Genomic DNA, 12,632 nt, shown 5'->3' with positions numbered 1-12,632 from the left:
TGGGTGCTGAGGGAGTGATGATGAGCACTTTGTGACATCAGCTGATGTAAGAAGGGCTTTATAAATACATTTGATTGATTGATTGATTGAGGGGGCTCTATAACAAGCGGCAACAGTGAGAGGCTTATTTCTGGAAAGATGGATTTTTAAAAGTAGAAGCTCAAACTGTTTAGGCACAGACCTGAATAGTATGACAGAACTCTGCAGGCTATCTTTGCAGTAGAATGCAACTCTGCCCCCTTTGGCAGTTCTATCTTGTTGGAAAATGTTATAGTTAGGGATAGAAATTTTAGGGGTTTTGGTGGTCTTCCTAAGACAGGATTCAGACACGGCTAGGACATCCGGGTTTGCAGAGTGTGCTAAAGCAGTGAATAAAACAAGCTTAGGGAGGAGGCTTCTGATTTAACATGCATGAAACCAAGGTTTTTACGGTTAATAAATCCTGTCTAGGACACCGGTTCCACTAATGGAACCCCCCCAACATTCCACTGAAAAGGCAGTGCAGGAAATTTAAAAATATTTTTTAGAAATATTTAACTTTCACACATTAACAAGTCCAAAACAGCAAATGAAAGATAAACATCTTGTTAATCTACCCATTGTGTCCGATTTTTAAAAGGTTTTACAGCGAAAACAAAAATATTTATGTTAGATCACCAAATCCCCCAAAAAACACAGCCATTTTTCCCAGCCAAAGATAGTAATTAATTTGATATCTAATTCTGCTTTTGTGACTAACCTTTGATAATCTTCATCAGATGATACTCATATGACATGTTACACAATACATTTGTTTTGTTCGATAATATGCATATTTACATCCACAAATCTCGCTTTACATTGGCGCCATGTTCAGAAATGTCGTCGTCTTCTTCTATGGTATTATGGCGGTCTGCAAACAAACACAGTTTACAGACTAAATTAATAAACCATCTACTGTACCAGGGTGTGTAGTTAATCACAGTTTACAGACTAAATTAATAAACCATCTACTGTACTGGGGTGTGTAGTTAATCACAGTTTACAGACTAAATTAATAAACCATCTACTGTACTGGGGTGTGTAGTCAATCACAGTTTACAGACTAAATTAATAAACCATCTACTGTACTGGGGTGTGTAGTCAATCACAGTTTACAGACTAAATTAATGAACCATCTACTGTACTGGGGTGTGTAGTTAATCACAGTTTACAGACTAAATTAATAAACCATCTACTGTACTGGGGTGTGTAGTTAATCACAGTTTACAGACTAAATTAATAAACCATCTACTGTACTGGGGTGTGTAGTCAATCACAGTTTACAGACTAAATTAATGAACCATCTACTGTACTGGGGTGTGTAGTCAATCACAGTTTACAGACTAAATTAATAAACCATCTACTGTACTGGGGTGTGTAGTCAATCACAGTTTACAGACTAAATTAATAAACCATCTACTGTACTGGGGTGTGTAGTCAATCACAGTTTACAGACTAAATTAATAAACCATCTACTGTACTGGGGTGTGTAGTTAATCACAGTTTACAGACTAAATTAATAAACCATCTACTGTACTGGAGTGTGTAGTTAATCACAGTTTACAGACTAAATTAATAAACCATCTACTGTACTGGGGTGTGTAGTTAATCACAGTTTACAGACTCAATTTTGTAATTATTTTTTGTGAATAAATAAAGAAGCAAACATGAAGAAAAACAAAACCCTCCTACCTAGTCCTGTACTACTAAGGAAAAAAAAGGAGCCCTACTAACAACAACCCCATCCCGAAAAGACTTCGACCCCCCATGATGCACTAACAAGGCTATTCAGTGTCAGCAGCTTGACTACTGTAGACTACTGTAGCCTGTAGCTGTATTGATCTACTGTACTTCAACAACAGATGTTCTCACATTGGATGGGTTGATTAGGGTTCAAACCTTCTCTCAAATAGCCTAATACATACTCTTAGAGTAGGTTTACCCCATTAATATATATATATTGTAATGTAACGGTGACATACCTGTACATGCAATCTGCCATTTGGGAACCTGTTCAATGTTGTTTAGGGACTTGTAAGTAAGTAATTCACTGTAAGGTCTACACCTGTTGTATTTGGCGCATGTGGCTAATAAAATGGGATTTGATTTGATCCATTAATCATCTGTGGGAGCAATTATTAGGAAATGGAAGACATACAAGACCACTGATAATCTCCCTCGATCTGGGGCTCCACACAAGATCTCACCCCGTGGGGTCAAAATGATCACAAGAACGTTGAGCAAAAATCCCAGAACCACACGGGGGGACCTAGTGAATGACCTGCAGAGAGCTGGGACCAAAGTAACAAAGCCTACCATCAGTAACACACTACGCCGCCAGGGACTCAAATCCTGCAGTACCAGACGTGTCCCCCTGCTTAAGCCAGTACATGTCCAGGCCCGTCTGAAGTTTGCTAGAGAGCATTTGGATGATCCAGAAGAAGATTGGGAGAATGTCATATGGTCAGATGAAACCAAAATATAACTTTTTGGTAAAAACTCAACTAGTCGTGTTTGGAGGACAAAGAATGCTGAGTTGCATCCAAAGAACACCATACCTACTGTGAAGCATGGAGGTGGAAACATCATGCTTTGGGGCTGTTTTTCTGCAAAGGGACCAGGACGACTGATCCATGTAAAGGAAAGAATGAATGGGGCCATGTATCGTGAGTCATGGACTGTTCTCTCTGCAACTGCACGGCTAGAAGTACCGGGCTCCAAGTCTAGGTCCAAAAGGCTCCTTAAAGGGTTATGCCCCCAAGCCATAAGACCACTGAACAATTAATCAAATGGCCACCTTGACTATTTACATTGACATCTCCACTTTGTTTTAAAACTGCTGCTACTCGCTGTTTATTATCTATGCATAGTCACTTTACCCCTACCTACAGTTGAAGTCAGAAGTTTACATACACCTTAGCCAAATACATTTAAACTCAGTTTTTTTTCACAATTCCTGACATTTAATCCTAGTAAAAATTCCCTTTCTTAGGTCAGTTAGGATCACCACTTTATTTTAGGAATGTGAAATGCCAGAATAATAGTAGAGAGAATGATTTATTTCAGCTTTTATTTCTTTCATCACATTCCCAGTGGGTCAGAAGTTCACATACAGTCAATTAGTATTTGGTAGCATTGCCTTTAAATTGTTTAACTTGGGTCAAACATAGATACATTACATAGATAGACACATTACATAGTGTAGATACAGATACATTACATAGTGTAGGTAGATAATTACATACTGTATATTCAGATATATTATGTTAAAAAAGCAGATGTTGAATATCCCTATGAGCATAGTGAAGTTAATAATTTACACTTTGGAGGGTGTATCAATACATCCAGTTACTGCAAAGATACAGGAGTCCTTCATAACTCAGTTGCCGGAGAAGATGGAAACCAGTCAGGGATTTCACCATGAGGCCAATGGTGACTTTAAAATATTGACAAGAGTTTAATGGCTGTGATAGTATAAAAATTTGCTGTGTCAACATTGTAGTTACTCCCCAATATTAACCTAAATTACAGAGTGAAAAGAAGAAAGCCTGTACATAATACAAATATTCCAAAACATGCATCCTGGTTGCAACAAGGCACTTAATACTGCAAAAAAAACGTGTCCAAGCAATTCACTTTTTGTCCAGAATACAAAGTCTTATGGTTTGTATTGGATTTGCCACAAACATTACTGAGTACCACTCTCCATAATTTCAACCATAGTGGTGGCTGCATCATGTTATGGGTATTCTTGCAGTCATTAAGGACTGGAGAGTTTTTCAGGTTAAATAAGAAACGGAAAGGAGCTAAGCACAGGCAAAATCCTAGAGGGAATCCTGGTTCAGTCTGCTTTCCACCAGACACTGGGAGATGACTTCACCTTTCAGCAAGACAATAACGTAAAACACAAGGCCAAATCTACAGGAGAGGTTGGGGAGGCGTGGGGGGAGTGAGGGATAAGAGAGGAGGGGATTAAAACCCAAGGCCAAAACTACACTGGAGTTGCTTTAAAAACAGTGAGTGTTCCTGAGTGGCCGAGTTACAATTTTGACATAAATATGCTTGAAAATCTATGGCAAGACCTGAATATTCTTGTCTAGCAATGATCAACAAGAATTTTGAACAGAGACGCAACATCATTTCAGCCATTTAGTTTCTTCCTCGTTTCTGACTGAAAAGTTCTGTTACCAATTTGACAGAGCTTGAAGAATTTTGAACAGAGTAATGGGAAGATGTTGCACAATCCAGGTATAGAAAGCTCTTAGAGACTTACCCAGAGGGACTCACAACTGTAATCGATGCCAAAGGTGATTCTGACATGTATTTACTCAAGGGGTTGTGAATGTGGTAGTGGTTTCCTTTATCAATCCAGCTCACTGAAACAGTTTTCATCTGACGCCTGGAGCAGAACAGTCATTTCAATTCCATTTCAATTCAGGGATGAAGTTGAATTTGACTCATGAACAGGACATTTTCAATTATTATCTATAGAATATGATATTTTCAATTAATTCATTTTATTTCATTACATCCCCTGAATTAACTTAACTGTAATGGATTTGACCTGTGCCCTGCTAAAAAAGGCTATAGTTAAGGTGATTTGAAGAGGATGTCCAGTCAGGACTCTCAGGAGGTAAATACTTAGCCATTCCTGTGTGATGTGACTTGTTATTAGCGCTTACGTGTTTTCTGAGGTAACGACAGACTTGTTGATCTAGCTGCTGATCTATGGCCCCTGATCCCTCTCTGATTGCTCGCTCTCTGATCGCTCTCTGATCGCTCTCTAGACATGTCAGCGTTTGTCTCCTGACAAAGGTGCTGTTTGAGAGGCTAGTGACAGAGAGAGGACAAAGAGTGGCTAAGTGTTGACCTCTTGACCACAAGGTTCAGGTATTCTACAGGACTTTGTGGACGAGAGGCCACTGACAGTATGGCTGCTACCTGGTACTTATAATAATCTACTGTTCCTCTGCACTCAACAAACATGTCAACCTGCCCCACCTCTCTACTCTCCTCCTTTCACCTCCTGTAATTCTACCATTCTCTCACTAAATCCCTCCATTCTCCTCAGAAGGGCAGGCCTCCTTTCACTTTCTTTCTTTCTCCCTCCCTCTCTCTCTCAGGTCAGAATGATGTGTATGTAACTTGTTCCCCCTCTCTCTCCTCCTGTGTTGACTTGCAGATCATAAACAAGCAGAGCTGTCACAATGTCAGCCTGGTGTTTTCTTAAGCTATTGTGTAGAAGAGTTGGATCATTCAGAACTATGTAGAGAAGTATCAATGTTCTGCTGTTCTTTGTCCACTTCCAACAAGGTTTATAAATGTTCCAGAGATAACATTTTGATAATTATATATAGTGTATTGAAAAATTGTCTTTATTTTGGATTGATTTGACAGTGTGGCAGCTCTTAGGCAGGTCATATGGGATTATATACAGTGTCATAAACAGGCAAATATAAAGCACATATACCTTGTAGATTGTCTTTGCTATAGTTCTGAACATCGAGGTCAGATGTCGTGGCTATCGTTCAGGAATGACAGGTCCTGTAAAATACTGAAGAAGCAAATAGTTTCGAGTTAAGACACGCTTGTTACAGGCACCAAGAAGAGTGATCTTTCGACTTAGAAAGAATGAGAGGAGGGGTGTGGAGGAGAGAGGGAGAGGAGGAGAGGGGGGTGTGGAGGAGAGAGGGAGGAGGAGGCGTGTGGAGGAGAGAGGGAGAGGAGGGGTGTGGAGGAGAGAGGGAGAGGAGGGGTGTGGAGGAGAGAGGGAGAGGAGGGGTGTGGAGAAAAGACAGGAGGCATGTAGAGGTGAGAACGAGAGGAGGTGTGTGGAGGAGAGAGAGAAACAGGGAGAGGGGTGTGGAAGAGAGGAGGGAGAGAGGAGGGTGTGGAGAAGAGAGAGAGTAAGGAGGGGTGTGGAGGAGACAGGAGGGTGTGGAGAAGAGAGAGAGAGAGGGTGTGGAGAAGAGAGAGAGCAAGGAGGGATGTGGAAGAGCGAGGAGGGGTGTGGAGCAGAGAGGTGTGTGGAGGAGACAGGAGGGTGTGGAGGAGAGAGAGAGGAGGGGTTGCGGAGGAAAGAGAAAGGAGGGGTTGTGGAGGAAAGAGAAAGGAGGGGTTGTGGAGGAAAGAGAAAGGAGGGGTTGCGGAAGAGAGAGGAGGGGTGTGGAAGAGAGAGGGGGGAGGGGGTGTGGAGAAAAGAGAGGAGGCATGTAGAGGTGAGAACGAGAGGAGGTGTGTGGAGGAGAGAGAGAACCAGGGAGAGGGGTGTGGAGGAGAGAGAGAGGAGGGGTGTGGAGAAGAGGGAGAAAGAGAGGAGGGTGTGGAGAAAAGAGAGAGGAGGGGAGAGAGGAGGGTGTGGAGAAGAGAGAGAGCAAGGAGGGGTGTGGAGGAGACAGGAGGGTGTGGAGAAGAGAGAGAGAGAGGGTGTGGAGAAGAGAGAGAGAGGGTGTGGAGAAGAAAGAGAGAGAGAGGGTGTGGAGAAGAGAGAGAGCAAGGAGGGGTGTGGAGCAGAGTGGTGTGTGGAGGAGACAGGAGGGTGTGGACGAGAGAGAGAGGAGGGGTTGCGGAGGAAAGAGAAAGGAGGGGTTGCGGAAGAAAGAGAAAGGAGGGGTTGCGGAGGAAAGAGAAAGGAGGGGTTGCGGAAGAAAGAGAAAGGAGGGGTTGGGGAGGAAAGAGAAAGGAGGGGTGTGGAAGAGAGAGGAGTGGTGTGGAAGAGAGAGGAGTGGTGTGGAAGAGAGAGGAGTGGTGTGGAAGAGAGAGGAGGGGTGTGGAAGAGAGAGGGAGAGGAGGGGTGTGGAGGAGAGAGGGAGAGGAGGGGTGTGGAGGAGAGAGGGAGAGGAGGGGTGTGGAGGATAGTATAACTATTATGGTAGGATAGTAGAACTATTATGGTAGGATAGTAGAACTATTATAGCAGGATAGTAGAACTATTATGGTAGGATAGTAGAACTATTATGGTAGGATAGTAGGATAGAATAACTATTATAGTAGCATAGCAGAACTATTTTAGTAGCATAGTAGCATAGTATAACTATTATAGTAGGATAGTATAACTATTATAGTAGGATAGTAGAACTATTATAGCAGGATAGTAGAACTATTATGGTAGGATAGTAGAACTATTATAGTAGGATAGTAGAACTATTATAGCAGGATAGTAGAACTATTATAGCAGGATAGTATAACTATTATAGCAGGATAGTAGAACTATTATAGCAGGATAGTAGAACTATTATGGTAGGATAGTAGAACTATTATAGCAGGATAGTAGAACTATTATGGTAGGATAGTAGAACTATTATAGTAGCATAGTAGGATAGAATAACTATTATAGTAGCATAGCAGAACTATTATAGTAGCATAGTAGGATAGTATAACTATTATAGTAGTATAGTAGAACTAGTATAGCAGGATAGTAGAACTATTATGGTAGGAACTATTATAGCAGGATAGTATAACTATTATAGCAGGATAGTAGAACTATTATAGCAGGATAGTATAACTATTATAGCAGGATAGTAGAACTATTATAGCAGGATAGTAGAACTATTATGGTAGGATAGTAGAACTATTATAGCAGGATAGTAGAACTATTATAGTAGGATAGTATAACTATTATGGTAGGATAGTATAACTATTATGGTAGGATAGTAGAACTATTATGGTAGGATAGTAGAACTATTATAGTAGGATAGTATAACTATTATGGTAGGATAGTATAACTATTATGGTAGGATAGTAGAACTATTATGGTAGGATAGTAGAACTATTATGGTAGGATAGTAGAACTATTATGGTAGGATAGTAGAACTATTATAGTAGCATAGCAGGATAGAATAACTATTATAGTAGGATAGTATAACTATTATAGTAGGATAGTATAACTATTATAGTAGGATAGTATAACTATTATAGTAGGATAGTAGAACTATTATAGTAGGATAGTAGAACTATTATAGCAGGATAGTAGAACTATTATAGCAGGATAGTAGAACTATTATAGCAGGATAGTAGAACTATTATAGTAGGAAAGAATAACTATTATAGTAGCATAGTAGAATAGTATAGTAGCATAGTAGGATAGTATAACTATTATAGTAGGATAGAATAACTATTATAGTAGCATAGTAGAATAGTATAGTAGCATAGTAGGATAGTATAACTATTATAGTAGGATAGTAGAACTATTATAGTAGCATAGTAGCATAGTATAACTATTATAGTAGAATAATATATATATTATAGTAGAATAGTATATCTATTATAGTAGAATAGTATAACTATTAAAGTAGGACCTAGTAGGATTGTTGTAATGGTTGTCGTCTTCCTCTGAGGAGGAGAAGGAAATATCGGACCAGTATGCAGCGTGGTAAGTGTTGGTCATATTTATTACACTGAACAACGGAAACAAACTAACAAGCGAATAAAGAAAAAACGAAACAGTCCCAAATGGTGAACAACACTGAAACGGAAAATAACCACCCACAAACAAGAGTGGGAAAACAGGCTACCTAAGTATGGTTCTCAATCAGAGACAACGATTGACAGCTGCCTCTGATTGGTTACCATACCAGGCCAAACACATAGATATATAAACACAAGAACAAAACATAGAATGCCCAACCCAACTCACGCACCTGACCAACCTAAAATAAAAACATACAAAAGGAACTAAGGTCAGGACATGACAATTGTATAACTATTATAATGTAGTATCGCATAGTAGGACAGCATACAATGAGACAGCCTATATGGAGGAGAACAAAGATCTGGCCTTGTGGATGCCAGGATAACAACCTCTCCCTCAATATAATCAAGACAAAGGAGATGATTGTGGACTACAGGAAAATGAGGGCCGACGGGAGCTTCAAGTTCCTTGGTGTCCACATCGCCAACAAACTAACATGGCCAAAGCAGGATCCTCCTATAATAGTTCTACTATCCTCCTATAATAGTTCTACTATCCTCCTATAATAGTTATTAAAACTCTTTTTTCAACCACTCCACAGATTTCTTGTTAACAAACTATAGGCAATTAGATTAGTACATCTAGTTTGTGCATGACACAAGTACTCTTTGTTTTGTTTTGTTTACAGACAGATTATTTCACTTACAATTCACTGTATCACAATTCCAGAGGGTCAGAAGTTTACATACACTAAGTTGACTGTGCCTTTAAACAGCTTGGAAAATTCCAGAAAATTATGTCAATGTTTTAGCAGTTTCTGATAGACTAAATGACATCATTTGAGTCAATTGGAGGTGTACCTGTGGATGTATTTCAAGGCCTACCTTCAAATGCAGTTCCTCTTTGCTTGACATCATGGGAAAAATCAAAGGAAATCAGCCAAGACCTCAGAAGAACAATTGTAGACCTCCACAAGTCTGTTTCATCCTTAGGAGCATTTTCCAAATGCCTGAAGGTACCACGTTCATCTGTACCAGCAATAATACGCAAGTATAAGCACCATGGGACCACGCAGCCGTCATACCGCTCAGTAAGGAGACGCTTTCTGTCTCCTAGAGATGAACGTACTTTGGTGCGAAAATTTTAAATCAATCCCAGAACAACAGCAAAGGACCTTGTGAAGATGCTGGAGGAAACAGGTACAAAAGTCTCTATATCCACAGTACAACCGGTCCTATATCGACATATCGACCTGATAGGCCGCTCAGCAAGGAAGAAGCCACTGCTCCAAAACCGCCATTAAAACCTCTCTGGGATATGTGGGACTGTAGCGTCTCACCTCGCCAACAGCCAGTGAAAGTGCAGGGCTCCAAATTCAATTAAAATTCCTCAAGCATGCAAGTATTTTACACCATTTTAAAAGGTAAAATTCTTGTTTAACCAGCCACAGTGTCTGATTTCAAAAATGCTTTACAGCAAAAGCTCCACAAACGATTATGTTAGGTCACCACCAACTTACAGAAAAACAGCCATTTTTTTCAGCCAAAGAGAGGAGTCACAAAAAGCACAAATAGAGGTAAAATGAATCACTAACCTTTGATGATCTTCATCAGATGACACTCATAGGACTTCATGTTACACAATACATGTATGTTTTGTTCGATGAAGTGCATTTTTATATAAAAAAATCTCATTTTACATTGGCGCGTTACATTCAGAAGTTCTAAAACATGCCGGTGATAGTGCCGAGAGCCAAATCTATTTACAGAAATACTCATTATAAATGTTGATGAAAATACAAGTGTTATCCATGGAATTAAAGATATACTTCTCCTTAATGTAACCGCTGTCAGATTTCAAAAAAACTTTACGGAAAAAGTAAACCATGCAATAATCTGAGTACAGCTTTCAAACACAAAGCAGCCAAAAAGATTTCCGCCATATTGGGTAGTCAACATTAGTCATAAATAGCATTAGAAATATTCACTTACCTTTCATGATCTTCATCAGAATGCACTCCCAGGAATCGCAGTTCCACAATAAATGTTTGTTTTGTTCGATAATGTCCATCATTTATGTCGCAATAGCTTATTTTGTTAGGGCGTTTGGTAAACAAATCCAAAAGCGCGTTCAGGTCCCGCCGAACCTCAGACCAAAAGATCAAAAGGTTCTATTTACAGCCCGTAGAAACTTGTCAAACTAAGTATAGAATCAATCTTTAGGATGGTTTTATCATAAATCTTCAATAATGTTTCAACCGGAGAATTCCTGTCTGTAGAAAAGCAATGTAACGAAAGCTAACTCTCTCGTGACCGCGCCTCAGAGCCTGTGGCAATCTGCCAGACACCTGACTCATTCCCCTCTCATTCGGTCCCATTTCACAGTAGAATTCTCAAAGTTCTAAAGACTGTTGACATCTAGTGGAATCCTTAGGAAGTGGAACATAACCAATATCCCACTGTATCTACAATAGGGGCTGAGCTAAAAAACTACAAGCCTCAGATTTCCCACTTCCTGGTTGGATTTTTCTCAGGTTTTCACCTGCCATATGAGTTCTGTTATTCTCAAAGACATCATTCAAACAGATTTAGAAACTTCAGAGTGTTTTCCATCCAATACTACTATTAATATGCATATATTAGCATCTGGGACAGATTAGCAGGCAGTTCTCTCTGGGCACCTTATTCATCCCATCTCTGAAGCACCGGGGTGGCAGCATCATGTTGTGAGGGTGCTTTGCTGCAGGAGGGACTGGTGCACTTCACAAAATAGATGGCTTCATGAGGAGGAAAATTACGTGGATATATTGAAAGAACATCTCAAGACATCAGTGAGGATGTTAAAGCTTGGTCGCAAATAGGTCTTCTAAATGGACAATGACCCCAAGCATACTTTCAAAGTTGTGGCAAAATGGCTTAAGGACAACAAAGTCAAGGTATTGGAGTGGCCATCACAAAGCCCTGACCTCAATCCTAAAGAAAATTTGTGGGCAGAACTGAAAAAGCATGTGCGAGCAAGGAGGCCTTCAAGTCTGACTCAGTTACACCAGCTCTGCAAGGAGGAATGGGCCAAAATTCACCCAACTTATTGTGGGAAGCTTGTGGAAGGCTACCTGAAATATTTGACCCAAGTTACACTATTTCAAGGCAATGCTACCAAACACTAATTGAGTGTATGTAAACTTCTGACCCACTGGAAATGTGATGAAAAAAAAAAAAGCTGAAATAAATCTCTCTACTATTATTCTGACATTTCAAATTCTTAAAATAAAGTGGTTATCCTAACTGACTTAAGACATGGCATTTTTACTAGGATTAAATGTCAGGAGGCCTAGGATAGAGCCTCAGGGTACTCCCTTCGTGACAGGCAGTGGCTGAGACAGCAGATGTTCTGACTTTATACACTTCACTCTTTTAGAGAGGTAGTTAGCAAACCAAAGACCCCTCAGAGACACCGATACTCCTTAGCCGGCCCACAAGAATGGAATGGTCTACTGTATCAATAGCTTTGGCCAAGTCAATAAAAATAGCATCACATGGTTGCTTAGAATCAATGGCAATGGTGACATCATTTAGGACCTTTAAGGTTGCAGTGACACATACATAACCTGGGCGGAAACCAGATTGCTTACCCAAGAGAATAATATAGACATCAACTTCTTGGGGTCAGTCCCATGGCGAGAGAACTGCTCCCTAAAGTAACTAACTTTGGCCTTCCGGATAGCTTGAGTGCACTTATTTCTAATTTGCCTGAACAAGAGCCAGTCAGCCTGAGTATGCATGTGCCGAGCGATTTGCCAAATGGAATTCTTGAGGTGGAGTAACTCTGCAAGATCACGATCGAACCAGAGGCTGAACCTGTTTGTAATTATCATGTTCTTTAAGGGTGCGTATTTGTTAACGCTGAAAATATCAAGAAAATATCAAGAAAAGTAAGTTCCAATATTCTATACCAATTTACAGAGGCCAGGTCATGAAGGAGAGCTTGCTCATGAAACTCTTTTTAGCAATTGTCTATGACAAGTCAGGACAGGTCGTTTCACTGAACATCCATTACGAACACAGGCTGTAAAACAGTGATCACTAAGGTCATTACAGAAAAAAACAGACTGATACCCATCAGGATTATTTGTAAGGATAACGTCAAGGAGAGTAGCCTTTTATGGGTGTTTGGAGTCATACCTTGTGGGATTGGTAATAAT

The sequence above is a fragment of the Oncorhynchus tshawytscha genome, linkage group LG04, assembly GCF_018296145.1.
Source record: "Oncorhynchus tshawytscha isolate Ot180627B linkage group LG04, Otsh_v2.0, whole genome shotgun sequence".
NCBI classification, from domain to species: Eukaryota; Metazoa; Chordata; class Actinopteri; order Salmoniformes; family Salmonidae; genus Oncorhynchus; species Oncorhynchus tshawytscha.
This window is presented reverse-complemented; position numbering follows the sequence as displayed.